Here is an 11424-nt window from a genome sequence, read left to right as displayed (position 1 = left end):
TTTATAAAGAAAAACTATATTCATCCAGGATAATATAATTTGATATCTAAATTCAAATAACTAATGATATATAATAGAGTATCATCAAGCCAAATTTATCAAGTTTAGCTAATAGTACTATTTCGTATAATTCATGTCTAAATAAAAGCATGTAAAGTAGAGCATAATTTATTAACAAACACTAATAGAGCTAAGAAATCAATTGTTTATTTTACGGTATATTTATTCACACAAAATTATATTGTGGATTCGTATAATGCTTCTTTTTTTATTTTTTAGTTACGTAGTTTTATTTTTATCCTTACACATTGATTTTATTTAAGATTTGCCTTAATGTTTTATTTTAATGGGCTTGATGTTGGTTCTCATGAAGTCAAAAAGATCTCATCAATGGGATGGCGCTAGATTTCACAAAAAAATATTTGGTTTTTGTTTTTCAAATGATTGAAAATAAAGGAACTACAATTGAAAGTATGGAAAAAAAATATATAGCCATTTTTGTACTCGAAAGGAAGAAGAGAAGATCAGGCATGGAGACCGAGGAGAGGAGAGAGAGGAAAAAACAAGAAGAATAGGTCGTCAAATAGCATGAAGTATATCTACTTTATTAAATCATTTTAGTTCTCAACACTATAGTCATTGATTCTTTGAATAAAATTTAATTTTTTTTTTCAAATCTCATTCCACATTAACAATGGATTTCACAATCAATACTATTTAAGAAAAAATAAAACATTTTCTCTAATTCACCTAGGATAATGAATCATCTCTTAATTACTCAAATACCTTCATATAATTTATTTTATACCCAATATTAGTCTATCTGTTACCCTTGATTAGAATAACATGTGGTTAGGATCCAATCATAACACTCCTTATATAAGATAATTTAATGATTTCAAGTCTAAGGATCACTTGAACAACTATCACATGAGCTTTTCTATAGACATAGGTAATCTCTCAATATAGAATTCTTTTGCAGGTCAGTTTAGTGTGCATATTATCTAACAAGCATCTGCATATTAATTTCAAGTATCCCTCTTATCGTAGTTTATGAGAGCAGTTGCTTCATTTCATAAAAAAATGAGCATACTATGCATCAGTCTTAACAGCTTTAGTTAATATACAGTCATAATAGAATATTGACCAAGAATATTTAGAAATAATGCTTTGATGCAATAGAAATCTCATAATTATAACAACTTTATAGTTTTCTATACAAAGCATTTTTGTTCCACAAACTTTATCTTTACTCTAGATTCATTAATCAAATATAATTGATATTAATAATAAAGAAAGCCTTTATTCATAATAAATATGTTTTACATGAATAAAATCAGTATTACATGTAACCAACCGATTGGCTACATGGTATATTCATTAACATAAGCCATATTAGAGCTTCATCACTAGCATGATTCTAACGGCACCAGAAAGACTGTCATCGAAGCTCGGAGAAGGTTGCACATGCCTCCCAAACATGTCAGCTTTCCTCTTTATTTAATTTAGTCTCTGATTCTCTCATAACTTGTTAATTTAATCCTGAATTTTATCCCACCAGAGCCCAATGAAGGCTCAACCCACTACCATAAATTCGCTTAATACCAACGGCATTACCGACAAAATACTTCTATTGGTAATTTGAGGTCACAATTACCGATGGAATTTTTTTCGTCCGTCATTCCACCGGTATATACCGACGGACACATTCGATCGGTATTTACCGACGGAATGATAGATGGAATATTCAGAATTAAAAAAAAGGTGGTTCACTGACGTGGAGGTTTTTGCGGGTGATTTTACCGACGGACTCACCGAGGGATTCAAAACGACAGCTCCATACGGTGACGTGATCAATTCACTGTTTGAAATGCCGACGGAATCACTGAGGGATTTAAACCGAAATCTCCGTATAGTGACGTGCCCTGTTTACTGTCAGAATAACCGATGGACTCACAGATGGAATAATTCCGTCGGTGAAACCGTCGGTGAAAGTTAATATATGCCCACTCTGCCGACCCTCTGCTCCCATATTTCTTCTTCTTCTTTCCCATCTCAACTCTCCCCTACTGCAAATAACCACCCCCTCTAAAAAAAAATCTCCCTCTTCTCAGCACAACAATTCATATTTCTTGAAGATTTGTGGTGACAGCATCCGTGTTCTGATTTACCAACGGATTTTATCAGTTTTTGTAAGTAATTCTATCTTTTTAAATTTTAACGTTTAAATGTCAATTTTATTGTTTTTTTAGTATATGTATTTTGTTAGTATATGTACATGTTTTATTGTTATTTCTCAAACAAACTTTTAGTATATGAATGTATAATTTTATACTTGTTATGGTTTGTTTTAGATTTTATAAAATTATATTTGTTTGTAAATTGTTAAAACTTTATTGAATTATCGAATTACATGTGTTGTTTTGAAATAATTAATAGCTTGTTTAACGGGTCCGTTTTAATTTTTATCAATGGTATTGCGGAGTTGTAATTTTCATAAATTTATATGTATTAATTTGTATGGACGTTGATAATTGATAATGAATATTTAATATTTATAAGTTGTAATTGGTTTCTTGGATAATCTCGAGGTAAACCAATATTTTTGCAAATTTATTTATCTAACATAGTTAATTAATACATGTTGTCATCATAATTTTATAAAGGTTCGATAGAAGTCATGGATGATCGTTCATGGATGTATCGAGATTCACCCCAAGGATTGCGAATGATGGATTATTGTAACGAGGTTCAGGGTTTTATTAATTTCGTAACATCTATTCCTAGAATTTTACTGGAGGCGGTATTAGGTGTCCATTCAGGAAGTGTCAAAATAAAAAGTATCTGCATCTAGATGTTGTAATGATGCATCTTCTACACAAAGGGTTTATGGAGAATTACTAGTGTTGGTATGCATACGGAGAAGTATTTGTTAGTAAGAAGAGAATGGGAGAAAGGGTGGTTGGGTCAAATTCTAGTGTTAACAACATGCATAAAGCGGCAAATGACAACACTAATCCTTATAGGAATATGGTTATGGATGCAATGAGAATGAATCAAGGTAATGTCAGTCAATGTCCAATTATAAAAGGAGAACCTAATACAGATGCAACTAGGTTTTTTGATTTGTTAAAAGATTATGACGAACCATTATGGGATGGTTGCACGAACCACAGTAAATTATTGGCCGTAGCACAAGTGTTCACCATCAAGTCAGATCACGGGTTGAGTGAGGCCGGGTATGACAAAATTATTGAATGGGCGAGAAGCATTTTACTTGAAGGGAACAGGATGAAAGAGAACTTCTATGCTGTGAAGTCCATGATGAAACCCCTTGGTTTAGGATACTAGAAAATTGACATGTGCCCTAACTTCTGCATGTTATACTACCTTGAAAATGTTGAGATGACCGAGTGCATGACATGCGAGCATTCCCGTTACAAACCCAGAACTAGTAGGGGAAAGACTCTAGTGGCATATAAAAAACTTAGATACTTCTCAATCATACCTAGACTGCAGAGGTTATTCATATCACCAAAGACTGCTGAGCACATGATATGACACCAATCACATAATGCGGTTGATGGAGTGATGATGCATCCTTCTGACGGCGAAGCGTGGAAACACTTTAACAGTATGCACCCTCACTTTTTCAGCTGAATCAAGGAATGTGCGTCTTGGGTTGTGTACAAACAGATTCAATCCATTTGGGTCATTTGCTGCTCCTTATTCTTATTGGTCGGTCATACTTACGGTTTATAACTTGCCATAGGAAATGTGTATAAGGTCGGAGTTCATGTTTTTATTTACTGTCATACTCGGTCCAAGCAGCCCGGGCCAGAATATAGATGTTTGTCTTCGACCGTTGATTGATGAGTTGGCGCAGTTATGGTCCTCCGGAGCTTTGACTTATGATATATCAAGGAAACAAAATTTTCTTATGAGGGAGGCTTTGATGTGGACTATCAATGATTTTCCAGCTTATGGAATGCTTTCTGGTTGGAGCACGCATGAGAAACTAGCATGTCCATACTGCATGGAAAACAACAAGGCATTCACGCTAACAAACAGAGGTAAAGTTTTTTTTTTACTGTTACCGTCGTTTCTTGCCACATAATCACAGGTACAGAAAGAACAGAAAAGATTTCTTTGTTGGCAGAGTTGAAAAGGATGTTGCATCCTCGCGTCTTTCTGGTGAAGAATTGCATGATGTTGTATCAGAGTACGATGATATTGTGTTTGGTTTTCAATCAAGTAAGCAAAAGTTTCTTGGTTTTGGTTTGACCCATAATTGGGTAAAGCGAAGTATCTTTTGGGAACTTCCTTATTGGAAGACCAATCGGTTACGCCATAACCTTGACGTCATGTATATTGAAAATAATGTGTTTGAGAACATTTTCAACACCATCATGGATGTGAAGGGGAAGACAAAGGACAACAACAAGGCTAGATTGGATATAGCTTTGTTCTGTAACCGTAAAAATATGAAGTTGGTTTGTGATGAGTCACGGGTCGCAAAACCAAGAGCAAGCTTCGTGTTAGAGAAAAACACACAACTACTAGTCTACAAATGGCTTAAGAGTCTATGTTTTCTGGATGGACATGCCTCGAACATATCAAGGCTAGTTAATACGAAGGAATGCAGATTGTATGGAATGAAGAGTCATGACTGCCATGTGTTTATGCAAACACTCATCTCATTAGCTTTTCGTGATTTGTTGCCAAAGGGGATATGAGATGCACTCACGGAGATCAGTCATTTCTTTAGAGATATATGTTTCAGCAAGTTGAATGTTGATCACATTGAGAGGCTTGAAACGAATATTGTCAAGACACTATGCAAACTTGAGATGATATTCCCTCCATTATTTTTTGACTCAATGGAGCATCTCCCCATACATTTATCGTTCGAGGTAAAAGTTGGAGGACCAGTCAAGTATAGATGGATGTACCCATTCGAACGGTTAGATATTACAGTTGCAATGTAATTCATATATAAACGTATTTTCTTTGTTTTTCTTAATTGAAAATATTTGATTAATTCAATGCAGGTACTTGTTCAATCTCAAGAAAAAAGTTAAGAACAAGGTGCATGTTGAGGCTTCGATATGTGAGGCCTATATTGTTGAAGAGATCTCAACATTTATCTCGTACTATTTCTAACCTCATCTGAGAACGAGAATCAATCGCGTTCCATGACATGATGATGGCGGTGAAGTGCCTTCTAGTGGGAACTTGTCAATATTCTTCAATCATGGACGACCCACATCTAAAAATGCCATAGAAGGAAGATATTTGTCAGAAATAAAATTCAAACAAGCACACAATTATGTTCTATTTAATTGTGATGATCTGAGACCTTTTATTCAGTAAGTATATATATGTGTAATACTAATTAAACTTTGTCAATAATATACTGTTAATTATATATTGTAATATCATACACTCATTATCAATTGCAAGCAACATCGACAATATTTGTTGTCCAATAACTCACAGCTGACCGAATCCCAAATCTTTCAATTACAAGATGAACAATTTGTCACGTGGTTCAGAAGACATGTAAGTACTATCACAAACTCATTCTCACTTGCAAAATTACTATATGCATGTCATTACGAGATTCTCGTTTACTATTCATTGATGTACATTACATACAAGGTTTATCAAATGGGAAGGAGTGCTGCTAAGTCATTGTCTTCACTAAGCCTGGGCCCTGAAAGAAAAGTTAAGTGCTACAACAGGTATTTTGTCAATGGATATATGTTCCATACTGAAGAATATGGGCATGGAAGAAAGACATACAACATCGGTGTTTGTGTTAAGGGATCAACTAGTAGTGAGTTAGAAGTTGACTACTATGATAGATTAGAAGAGGTCGTCGAACTACAATATCATAGCGAGCAGAATAGAGTGTTTTTATTCAAATGCTATTGGTATGACACGACTGACAGAGGAATCAGAGTTGATCTGCACTATAGTATAGTCGAAATCAACTCAAATGCTAGACTTCGCAACGTAAACGATGTCTTTGTTTTTGCAAAGCAATGTCAACAAGTTTATTACACATACACCCCTTCCTTTAGAAAGGATCGATCAAGAGTGGATTGATTATCCGTTTTAAAAACAAAACCCAGGGGTCGTGTCGCGCTTGTTTAGGATGAGAACAAAGACACAAGTGTGTGAGATGAAGTCTTTCAAGTTACTGAGTTGGTTGAACCATATCGAGTTGCTCCTTCGATTAACTTGGAAGAAAATTTAAATTTTCGTGTTTTTGATGATAGTCTTGTTGATGTTTACACAGAGGAGTTGAATGTTGTTTTGAGCTCTAGTGGACAAGTAAATGTCAATGAAGATGATGATATCCATATTGAAGATTGCGATGAAGGAGATGACTATTCAATTGACGACGAAGAAAATTCTGACTAACTATCAGAATGAAACCCTGTGTAAAACATTTTTTTCATGTAATATATATTATGTATTGTTTAAGCACTGTTGTTATTGTTTTGTGTGATGGACAGTTTATCATTTAAGTGTTTGCAGGAAGGCAAATAGGCAATACAAATACAATCATTCTTGAACAACGCCACAATCACCGACGTCTATACCGACGGACTAAGATTCGTCGGCATTTCACAGAGAGTTGAAAAATAATTACTGGAAATGCCATAATCACCAACGTCAATACCGACGGACTAAGTTCCGTCGGCATTTCACAGAGAGTTGAAAAATAATTACTGGAAATGCCACAATCACCGACGTCTACCGACGGAACTTATTCCGTCGGCATTTCATAGAGAGTTGAAAAATAATTACTGGAAATGCCACAATCACCAATGAATGTGCAGACAGATTTCAGTCCGTCGGCATGTTGTCGACAGGTCAATATTACCGACAAAAGCACCGACGGATAGTGCGAATTCCAAAGGACGGTGCATTAAATGCATCTTTGACTACGTCAGGTTGCCGACGGAATTACCAACGGACCACGAAAAATATGGAGGGTAATTAAAAACGATGGTGCGAAATTCAAAATTTACCGATGGATTTTCGAAGCTTCACCGACTGAATAATTTAAAATAATATTAATTTTTATTTCCGTCAGTGAAGCTGTCGGTAAAACTGCGCTATAAATCCCAGCGACCGCCCTTTCAGTTCATTTTTTCGTCTGCTTCATTTCACAGTTTTGTTTTTTCCTTTCATTTCCTTCAAGATTTTTGTGTTTTTTGGCTTGTAATCTTTAGTTCAATCTTCAGCAAATTAAAAGGTATGTACTTCCTCTTCTTCATTTTTTTAATATTTTATTTTTTTATTTGTTTTTTGTTTTAGCTATTGTTATTTTTGTTATATTTTTTGTTTTAGTATATTTTGATAATGTAGATAAATTCTTGAAATAAACACATTATTAAGGAAGCATATTTCATTCCTAAAGTCTTTTTTTTTTTAATTTTTTGAATATATTTTATTGTTGTAATGCCATAATAATTGAATAATTTGTTGAATTGTAATTGTTAATGTTGAATTTACCTTAGAATTAGTAATTGAATATGTTGGAATAATTAATAATTTTACTCTATTATTGCATGATTTTTGTTTATTATTTCCATTAATTTTAATTGTTAGTCTAGAGTTTTTTTTAATATATTTTATTGTTTGTATTTCCATAATAATTGAATAATTTGTTGAATTATAATTAGTATGGATGTTATTTGTATAGATGTTATGTTATATACAATATTAGTATAGATGGGGTCAATTGGTTGTGGCTATTGTCAATATTTGCAGGTTTGTGGATTTGGGTAGTCTCCAGTATGTGAGAGGTGCTGTTGAATTTTTTTTAACATTCGAATTTAATTATATAATTATTCGTATAAAATTGTGTAGATGCGTAGAATGAAATCCACAGCTCGTCGCTCACGTATGATCGCATCTAGTTCTTCTAGCAGCGAGGATGACATATTCTTAGGTGCCTCTCAAAAAGAGGCACATGTGCCGTCAACCGATGCTGCCTCTTTCAGCGCAGAGGCGGCGTGCCTTCGCAGCGGAATCAATTCATCCGCAAGTACGAGGCACAGTGGAATGACGACCTTTTAATGTAAGTTTGTTAAGGTTTTAGTTTTTTTTTTAAAAAAAAATTATAACATAATTTATGAACAACTAATCAATATTTCATTAATTTAATTTATTTTCAGGTTCACAAACATTGAGGCCGCCCGAGTAATATCATCGGCGTTTAAATTGTCGATGGAGATTCCATTATTTCAATGGAGTCAGGTATCCAGACATCCTAAATGGATACCTCAAATCGATGCGTGGTTTGACAGATTTGAGGTTGGTGTTAATTTCTAATTTCCAGCTTATTTCTAATAATTAATTAATATAATTGTAAATAAATTATTATTTTTACTTACATAATTATTTATACATAGAACAAATTCGCCTGGGACAGGGCGCATGACAAAGTTGTGAGGAGGGTGAGGGAAAATCACACGGCAACTAGGTAACATTGAAAACAATACAAGATTTTTTTAGAAAAAAATTTATGTTTCAAAATCTAATTTCTGGCTATGGAAGTAGGTTGCGTGATTTTTGGTATGAAGCACAAAAAAAGGCAAAAAACAATCACGAGAGATAAGGGTCTCCAAGGCTGGAATGACGTGGCGGTTTGGAGGGATTTCAAACCGATATACATCCCGGCAGATATATGACCGCCCTATCTTGAGCACGTGATGTCTGAGCGGTTCACACGATGCTCACAGTCCGGTGCTAACAACCGGAATCGGCCAATTCATGGCTCGGTGAAAACACACACTGGCAGCTCCGTTCCGTTTGCTGCACATGCGAAACGGATGGTAAGATTAATTTAAATGAAATATATTGTTAAATTAATTTGTTGTTAATTAATTTTTTCATTATAGGCTATGTCTCTTGGACGTGAGCGGAGCCCAATGGAGCTGTTTGTTGAGATACACGTGCGGAGTCAAGACCACCAAAAGGGAGCGCAACAGTTCGTTGACAACCGTGCTCAACACTTTGTGGTATGTTTGTTCAACCATTTTATTTCGTAAGTTATTATTTTTATTGAATTGAATATGATGATTACTTTTTTCATTTTTAGGAGACCTATAATAGCCGGTTGAGGGAGATATATGGGGACAATCCTTCGACCCATTCGGATTTCGATTTGGATTTATGGATGGAGGTTGGATCGTCCGGTGAACCCGATAAAAATCGGGTGTATGGGCTCTCCAACATTACGGCCGAGAACTTGCGGGCAACTCGTAGTGTATCAATCATTGGGAGCTCCCAATTAGTATCGAGCACCCAATATAAGGAGTTAGTGGCCTTGCGGCAACACACGGCTCAGCTCACTGAAAAATACGACCACCTACTGCGAAGTATACACAACTCAAAGCAAATCATGAACAGCTTCGCCAAATGGTCATAAACATGGCATCACAGAGTGGTGATACATGTGCGCCTCCTCCTTTTTGGCCGAAAACAACCAGCCTCCTCCTCCTCCTCCTCCTCCACCATTATGTTAATTTGTAATGAATATTATTTAACTTTAATATATTTTTTAAAACACATTCAGTTTGTAATGAATATTATTTAACTTTATTTTGTTTTGTTTTGTTTTTGATGTTTAATAAAAATTTTATTTGCATAATTGGTTTTTTTTACTATTAATTTATATAATTTTATATTATGTATTCTAAATAATTTTTTAAAAAATATTTAAAAATAATCACAGAGGGTTTTACCGATGGACTGTCTCCGTCGGCATTTGACATCTTAGCGATGAATTTACAGATGGAATTAATCCGTCGGCATTTCACAGTAACTTGGTGCAAATTTCACAATCACCGACAACCTGACCGACGGAAATAGTCTGTCGGTATTTCACACACTCACCGATGGAATACATCCGTCGGTATATATCAAGTGGGAATATTTTTTTTCGTGCAATTTTCGTCTGTAAAACCATCGGCAATTTTTTTTTATCGACCGATATAGAGACGGAATGAGGTATTACCGACGAACATAAAGCCGACAGAATGTTTCCGTCAGGGATGTCGTCGGTAAAAAAATTACCAACGAACTATGAATCACATACCGACGGAATAGTTCCGTCGGTAAAACTGTGAAATCTTGTAGTGACCAAAGAGGGAAGAATGGAAGGGAAAGGAAAGAGACAAATGACCCAACCATGTTAGTTCATCGTGCATGGTTAATGTCCATAATCTAAGTCATGACTTGGTGGGTTAACTTGGGTTTACCCGGGTCAATTCAATATGCATAGTCTCAATATTTTTTTAAAAAAATAATATCTTTAATTATTTTTTTAAAAGAGAAACCACATTTTTATTGGTCTTTTAGGTTGCATTTAGACCTGTCAAGTCTACGAGGTTATGTCAAGTCAACTCCTACATGATTTAATTTGAAGTTCGGGCTAAGTAAGGGATTAGGCTAGAGGTTTCAAGGTTGACCCATAAGGTCTAGTTTAATAAAATTGTAAAAAAATCTCTCATGGCCTAGATATTTTTTAAAGAGTTCAAAAAACATGGTTTAATATTTTTTAGTCAAATCATGTTTCAACCAAATCAACTTGGTATGTTATGAATTTACATCTATTTTTTCAATAAAACAATTATACTCGTAAGAACATTACTGATATTTGAAACCCATACATACAAACAGTGGAAAGCTAAAAAAGTTTAAAACTTCACATGTATTAAACGAAATAATAACTACATGTATAAGAAGTTTTGTGATCTCAAATCTTTAGGTATATAATTAATATAATAAATAAAATTTGATAAAATTAAATGGTTTACATGAACATTTGTGAATTTGTAGTCCTTGTTTAATGATGGATTCTTATTATTTTTAATGGAGATATTACCATTTGTATAAAGATAAAGATCCTACATTTGTTTATTGCAAGTGGGTAGATTATTCGCCAATTTAATTAAGAGCATAGTTGGAGACTATTATATTTTTTATTCCCCACGCAAAACATGATTAGTCAGAATTTGGTAGGGGGTGAGCTGGTCCTTCTGACGGACAATTACAGCCTTCCGTTACTTTAGCACCCACTCCGAAACCTTAAAAAAGCCACTTTGGGACATTGGGGGACACAATGGCCATTCCATAAAAATAAAGGACAGGTTTCCACTTCCCCAGGGGGTTTATTTATATATTTCTTCCCTCTCTCAAAAACAATAAACAAATACAATTATAAAATAAAATTACCGAAATAGGAACTACGGTCTACGTATCCGTATACCACACGCGTCAACGATCTATACGTTAGACGGCTCTATTTATTTTTTTAAAGTCTCTCAGCTTCTAACTGGACCACGTGACCCAGAAAACAGAAAAAACCACTAGCTGTTTTATACACAAGACCAGTGGTTT

This window comes from Populus trichocarpa, chromosome 5 (genome assembly GCF_000002775.5).
Source record: "Populus trichocarpa isolate Nisqually-1 chromosome 5, P.trichocarpa_v4.1, whole genome shotgun sequence".
Lineage (NCBI taxonomy): Eukaryota > Viridiplantae > Streptophyta > Magnoliopsida > Malpighiales > Salicaceae > Populus > Populus trichocarpa.
Note: the sequence above shows the minus strand (reverse complement) of the source record.